Source organism: Euprymna scolopes, chromosome 35 (genome assembly GCF_053919585.1).
Source record: "Euprymna scolopes isolate OS-2025 chromosome 35, ASM5391958v1, whole genome shotgun sequence".
Taxonomy (NCBI): Eukaryota; Metazoa; Mollusca; class Cephalopoda; order Sepiida; family Sepiolidae; genus Euprymna; species Euprymna scolopes.
Genome location: NC_136516.1, coordinates 63,454,561 through 63,462,736, shown reverse-complemented (window position 1 = coordinate 63,462,736; position 8,176 = coordinate 63,454,561).

Below are 8,176 nucleotides of genomic sequence, written 5' to 3'. Positions count from 1 at the left end.
CCAGCTTACAGGACCATAGATGCAACCCAGCAGGGCTACATTCTTACTTGTCTAGTGGTGGACTCCTTAAGGGTGATCAGACTCTCACTGGTCACTGGAAAATATCCTTCTGCTGCTCAGGTGAGAGCGATATGGATGCCAGCTAGTAAAAGGACTCTAACTCTAAAAAGCCAATCGTTTTTATCAAATCAGAAATTCCCCTTTCACCTTTCTGGAGTTATTTTTTCTTTTTCTTCCTTTCCTCTCCCTCTCTTCTTTTATCCTATTAATTTGTACTCCTTTTTTCTTCTTTTGAATTTCCTCCCTCTCTCTGTTTCCCTAATTCCTCCTCTCGGCTTTATCTATACCAATTTTTAACCCTCATTGCACTTAGGTGTTAACTTATCATCAAATTAGGAGTTATTAGTCACCACAGGTCGAACAATGCCTGGCGGCGACCCCTCACCCCAAGCTGTCTTTCATATCGCCCAACACAGGTTTTAAAAACAACCTTTTCATTAACAGATATATAACAGGCATGATATAGGAACAATTCTCGTTTGTCCCTCTCTTAAAAACCCCACCCCGGCACTGATGTGATAAGCAATAACTATTTATTTCCCATTGAAATATTTTATTTCTTCTGGACATTTTTGCCTCTTCATATCGCTACATAAGTACAAAATGGAAATTAAAACCGCTTAAGAACAACTATTATCTATTATCATATTTATTTATTTTTTTTTCTCATTGAAATATTTACTCTTTTCTGGTGGACAGGAATCTCATAAACATCTATTTTTCCTTGACCAAGTGTCAGCATGGCCCCCTAACCATACCTCATCCTCTCCCATCTTCTCTTCCTCTATTTGAAAAGCAAGATCATCTGGTGCCGCCAGGGATCTCGTCATACAAATATATATATATATATGTGTGTGTGTGTGTGTGTGTGTGTGTGTGTGTATATATAGTTTATTCATATATATATTTATGTATATATATATATATATATATAGTTTATTCATATATATATATATATATATATATGTATATATATAGTTTATTCATATATATATATATATATATATATATATATATATATAGGGTATAGGGGGCTCTGGGTAGAGGTAGTACCTTTGAGTCTCTGGCTGCTGCACTCAATAGGGTGGACAGAGATCACTGGTCCTCACCCATCTCCTAAATCTCTCACTTGCTAGCTCCAAGAGCTATACCCTGGGTACTGGTCTCAGCAGGCCTGCCAAACCTTGTGAGGGGACGGTGTTGGTACAGCATCGCTAAGCAATGTGTCCACTAGACTGAACTAACCGTTAGAGTCAAGGACCAAGAAATAGCTGGTATGGTATCCAGCTGCACAGAAAGCGTACCAGGGTGGATCAGTGTTGGCTCACAACTTATCTAGGAGATGGAACACTCTTACAAGAAAATCCTGCGATCGTTTTATCATCTGACGTGTGGCACATGTGTGCACCTGTACAGACCATGTTAATCCGATGGAGAGAGTGTGCTTTGTTCAGCACAAGCAATGACCACGCAAAACAAATCAAAGTGCCGGTTATTCAGTGAACAATTTTCACTCATTTAAGCCTAAGGTTTGGTACATCGATATGTGCTTTCTTTTTTTTTTTTTTTTTTTAACTAATAATCAATTAACAAAACCCTGTGGCGATGATGGGATTGTGACGGGAACAGGTGAAGGATGTCACTGGTAGTTCCTAGCATGAACATTGCATATAGGTGGTGGAAGGTAGATGGCCATTTTTCACAACACCTGCAAGTAATTGTGTGACTCGTGTCCTCCTTTCATAACAAAGCAGCCCTTTATAGGATGGCACTGCTTTCCTCTTCATGGGGAAGGGTCTATAAAAGGTGACCTAAAAATTGTTTACTTGCTCACGTCCCTGTCATCAGGTGCAGATGTCTGGGCATCCAATATTTGCACCCAAATCAAGAATAGAAACAAAATACATGGAACGAATATGTTCATTGCGACTTGGAATGTAAGAACACTCCAGGATAACAAAAGGAACCCTGAACGAAAAACCGCTATTATGGCACGTGTGTTAAGGCATCATAGAATTTCTGTTGCAGCTCTTTCTGAAACTTGGTTTGCTGATACAGGACAGCTAGAGGAAGTTGAAGGTGGATACACTTTTTATTGGACTGGAAAACCAAGTTCTGAGAAACGTGAATCTGGTGTTGGTTTTGCCATCAGGACTGATATTGCCAAAAATCTTGAGTCCCTGCCCGTTGGTATAAATGACAGACTTATGTCCTTGCGCATTGCAGTAGGAAGGGACAAATATGCCACATTTTTTAGTTGCTATGCACCTACACTTAATTCATCTGATGAGTTAAAGGAGAGGTTTTACTCCTCTTTACGCGAACAAATCAACAAGGTCTGTGTACAGGATAAGCTGTTTGTCTTGGGTGACTTCAATGCTCGTGTGGGTAGTGATACACAATTCTGGAGAAATGTCATTGGTTCACATGGAATTGGTAAAGTCAACTCAAATGGTGTTCTCTTATTGTCTCTTTGCAGTGAATTCGATCTTTTGCTCACTAATACAGTGTTTCAGCTGCCTAATTGTAAGAAAGCCAGTTGGAAAAATCCCCGGCCTAATCATTATCATCTCATTGATTATGTCATTATGCGCCGTTCTGATAGTCAAGATATAAATTTTACACGTTCTTACAGCATCGGGGAATGTTGGTCAGACCATAAATTAATCTGCTCCACAGTCAGGATGAAAACCAAACGCCCTGTTCAAAACCAACGTAACTCTTCCATCAAGAGAATTGATGTAGGCAAGTTGAAAGTTAAGGAGATAATGCACTCATTTCAAAAGGCTACTGATGAAAAGCTGTCCTCCGTTATGTGGGAATGATATTGAGGCATCTTGGAGAGAGTTTAAAACTGCAGTGTATGACTCTGCTAAAGAGTCATTAGGATATGTTCGAAGGAAAAACCAAGATTGGTTTGGTGAAAATGATTCAAATATCGTCCCACTGCTCAATAACATGCATCAAACCCATCAAGTATGGATTACTGACAAAAATTCTTCAGTGAAACACAAGGCTTTCAGAATGGTCAAAAGGTTGGCACAATCTCAGCTCCGGAAAATGAAACAAAACTGGTGGAAGCAGAAAGCTGAGGCCTTACAAGATGCGGCAGATAGGTGCGATTTTAAATCATTCTACCAAAACCTCAAGGGGGTGTTTGGTCCCATTTTAAGGGGGACATCTCCAATGTTTTCGTCGGATGGCATTCTTCTCACTGATAAGAAAGACATTACTAAGCACTGGGCTGAACACTTTACAAATGTTTTAAACAAAGAATCGACAGTGGATCGAGGAGTGATTGATGATATTCCTCAGAGACCAACCATCGAGGCGCTTGCTGATACTCCGTCCATATCGGAGATTGAATGGGCTGTGAAGCAACTTTCAAATGGTAAGGCTCCAGGTGATGACGGCATACCTGCAGAAATATACAAATGTGGAAGCCACCTGTTAATCAGGAAACTAAGTGCCCTGTTTTCATTAATATGAGAACTTGGTACCGTGCCACAACAGTTCAAAGACGCATCAATTATTCACCTGTTTAAGCACAAAGGAAATAAGTGTGAGTGTGATAACCATAGAGGAATTTCTCTTTTGTCTGTTGCTGGTAAGATTCTAGCTCGTGTAATCCTAAACAGACTCAATGGTTCAATCTGTAAAACTGTGCTCCCAGAAACCCAGTGTGGTTTTAGGGCAGGAAGAGGTACTGTGGATATGATCTTCAGCCTTCGGCAACTACAGGAGAAAGCGAGGGAGCAGAATAAGGACTTATTTGTCACATTTGTTGACCTCACAAAGGCATTTGATACCGTCTGTAGGGATGCCCTGTGGACTGTTTTGAGGAGGCTTGGTATTCCGGACAAGATGTTGAATGTGATTGTCTCCTTTCACTGGGGAATGGTGGCGACAGTACGATCTGGCTGTGAACAAAGTGAACCATTTGAAGTGTCAAATGGAACTAAGCAAGGATGTGTCCTTGCTCCGATCCTATTTGCTCTTTTCTTTTCAGTGATGCTTGAGACAGCTTTCAGGAACACCTCAGGAGGCATAGGTGTTGAGTATCGATCAAGTGGAGGATTATTTAACCAGCAACGGTTCAAGGCCAAAACCAAGACTTCTGTGCAGACTGTTCTTGACCTCCTTTATGCTGATGACTGTGCTCTTGTCACCCATAGTCTTGATGACATGCAAAACATCCTCAACAGCTAAAACCAAACACTACGTCCTCTTCACAACCAGTGGTATATGTTGATGGTGAAGCTTTGAAAACAGTATCTTCTTTTACATACCTCGGCTCTATTGTGTCTGATGATGCTAAATTTGAAAAGGACATCCAATGTAGAATTAATAAAGCTAGTGAGGCATTTGGTAGGTTGCGACACAGACTCTGGAACAGCCACGATGTCTCTAAAAGTAAAGGTGGCAGTCTACAAATCTGTTGTTCTGCTTACTCTTCTGTATGGTGCCGAAACGTGGACCTTGTACCGCAAGCATATAAATCAGCTTGACTCCTTCCATATGAGATGTCTGCGTTTTATCTGCAATGTTGGATGGCAGGATTGTGTTCCGAATAGTGAATTACTGGAGAGATGTGAAATCACTGGTATTGAATCATTTTTAATCAGGATACAAATGCGGTGGTCGGGTCATCTTGTAAGAATGGATGACTCAAGAGTTCCTAAGAAACTTTTTTATGGGCAACTGACAAATTCTGTCTGTCCAATAGGGCGTCCCCTGCTTCGTTACAAAGCTAAACTAAAAGACAACCTGAAATGTTGTGGAATTTCTCTGAGTTCCTGGGAGAGTGCAGCAGAGGATTGCAGAAAATGGAGGAAGACGTGTTTCCTGGGGACCAAAGAATTTGAACAAAACCGCCTTTGTCATAGGGACACCCTTCGTGCAAATATGAAGACAAAACGCAAGAAACATCCACCTAAAAATGAATATGTATGCCATTGTGGTTTCAGAGCACGCAGCAAAGCGGGGTTATCTGTTCATTCGAGAAGGCATCTTTGACCTACGAGCATATGAAAGTTCACCATCTGCGGAGGAGTGTGCGGGACGTCTACAGGATTGCAATTACGCATGTGGTGTCACAGATCTTGGGAGCTGCTGAAGATTGCATACTGAACCCTCCTTCATCGTCTTCGATGAGAGAATCCACCATGTATATATATATATATATAGTTTATTCATATATATATATATATTTGTATATATTTTATTCATCTATAAATATAAAAGCTAAAATGTTTGTATCTATGTATGTGTGTTCGCTTTTTCTGTGTGTCAACAAAAGGCTTTTTTCAGAGAAGCGGTCACTCGCTTAACAACTTTTTAAAACTTTTTATATCACATACAAATCGTAATATCTCACAGTTAACAACTCGCCTGTCTATTTAATTTGGTCGATTTCGGGAAGATAAATATTTAATATTTGTTGCTCGCTTCATGTGGCTTAGTCTTTTTCCTATAACATCTTCGGGGGAAAAAAAAGCGTTCAGCAGTAAATGAAATCCCGCAGTCAAACTGACCTCATTAACTCATTAAAACGAGCACCTGCTAAATCCAACTAATTAAATAAATTCAAACGTGTTTCCGTAAACATGTCGTGGTGGGGCAATGGTTAACGTCGACTCTTTTTTTTTTCACAACTTTGCCTCAACAGTTCAGGTTCGATCCTCATACTTAGTTTTTTTTTTTTAACTCCCCCAAACACCCGGGCAACGCCGGGTACCCCTCGCTAGTCTTCTATATATATAACAGCGAAAATGTGTGTATGTATGTATGTATGTTTGAATGTTTGTATGTGTGTTTGTATGTCCACTAAAAACTTTCGACAAACATGACGAAATTTCACAAATTCGGTATCACATTAAAGCTCCATCCTTCGCTCGAAAAATATCGAAAAATTGGCAAAAACCATTCATTTTTTCACCCTGAAATCGACAATTTTTGACTTTTGGGGGGGGGGTCAACAAAAACGGTACTCTTGTGACGATGACCGGTTCTACCCATGCGTCAGATGATGTCATGAACTGATTTACTTTAAATAGTTGAAACTAAATTTCATGTACGTCGCGTTAGATCAGTTTGTTAGCGCATTGTTTCATTATCTAAACGTTTTGGGTTCGAATCGGGGTGTGAGATGTATTTTTTTTTCGATTTTTTAAATTTAAATATTGAACCAGTGCCATTTTTTCACGTAACGTTCATTTTTGATTTTTTTTTTTACTTCGCTTATCCATCCTCGACCACACACCGAAAAACACCCGAGTATCCACCGATTTTTTAAATTTTAATAGCGAAACAAGCTTATTTAATCCATTTTATACAGGTTCGTTTTACTTTTTTCTTTTGTTTCTTCGATTTTACATTTAAAATCGTTCGTTTGTCTTACGTTTGTTTTTTTTTTGCTTTTTTGATTACCACCACCCCCCACCCCCGCTTAAGTTTTAACGTTCGTTTTTTACTTCACTTATAACAAACAAACCTGGTCATTGACCTCATTTGCTGACGTCGTCGTCGTTGTCGTAACGCTTGACGACTTCCGTGCGCGCACTTGTCAATTTGGTTCTTACTTAAATAAATTCAAACATCTTTCAGTAACTCATTCTGGCTGGCCGATTTTATTTTCAAACTTCGCCTCAGGGCTTCCGGTTTGATCCTACACCCCCCCCCCCCCCGTTTCTTTTTTATTTAACACCACACACACACACACCTCCAAACACCCGGGGCAACGCCAGGTACACCCACTAGTATATATATGAGTACATATATATATATATATATATATATATATATATATATATAGAGAGAGAGAGAGAGAGAAAGTATATATATATATGTACATATATAGAGTATATATATCTATAGAGTATATATATATAGAGAGAGAATATATATATATATATATATATAGAGAGAGAGAGAGAGAGAGTATATATATATATATATATAGAATATATATATATATATATATATATAGAGAGAGAGAGAGAGAGAGAGTAATATATATATATATATAGAGAGAGAGTATATATATAGAGTATATATCTATAGAGAGAGAGTATATATATAGAGTAGACACCGCCAAAAATGGCCGCAAAATCAAGTTGTTGTTTTTTTTTTTAAACAAAATTACATTTATTAAAATCCATTATTTCTGAGTAACTTTTTTTTCCAGAAAGATACAACCCTGAATTTTATCATATAGAAAACAGAATCATGTAAAACTTTTTTTTTCTGTTGTATTCAATGGTATTATAAATCTCATAACACCATTGAATACAACAGAAAAAAAAAAAAAATTACTGTTGTTTAGAGTTAAAATTTGTGTGAAAAAGAAAAAACAAACAACAAAAAAAAGAAATTTATTTCTTTTGTTTTCATTTAATTTTACTCTGTATAAAAAAAAAATCTCGCATTGTTCTTGGCTTTTAATTTTACCTTATAATATATATATATATATATATATATATATATATATATTGTTTATTATATATATACTAACAGAAGTACCCGTGGTTGACTGAGTTCAAAAACAGCCTACAGAAAATGGACTCTGATTGATGAAAATATGATAGGTTATGAAAAGGAGGTTGTACAGAGATAGGTATTGGTACTCAAAAACTTTACCATAAGTAAAATATGATGAAAGTAAAGATAATTTTCACGAAAATATATTTTTTATATCAACTTTGTTTCCATTCGTAGCCAACAGTGACCAACAAAACGATGTTTCCTTACAAAGACAAAATGTTATATATATAATATAAATATACAAGAAAAAAATGTTACCACAGTCAATAAAAGTTACTTTTATCGTAGAAAAGTTAATTGGTTTGTATTTTTAAGTAGTTTGTAAAAAAGATTTTTTTAATTCATGAAGCGACTTTGAAATGGAGAGCCCCGTTTTCAATTTGGAGGGGCACCTGAGCATTCTGTGTTAACAATTTAAGAGAGTTTCGTCAACATAAGGAATATTTATAAACATATTTTAATATTTTCCGTTATTTCGTGCTTGAGGAATATTCGATTATGGCATGGTAGTGTATATAAAAATTCATTTAAGTAGTTATCGCCTCAAATTTTGTTTTAATTTTGGTTCACTGAA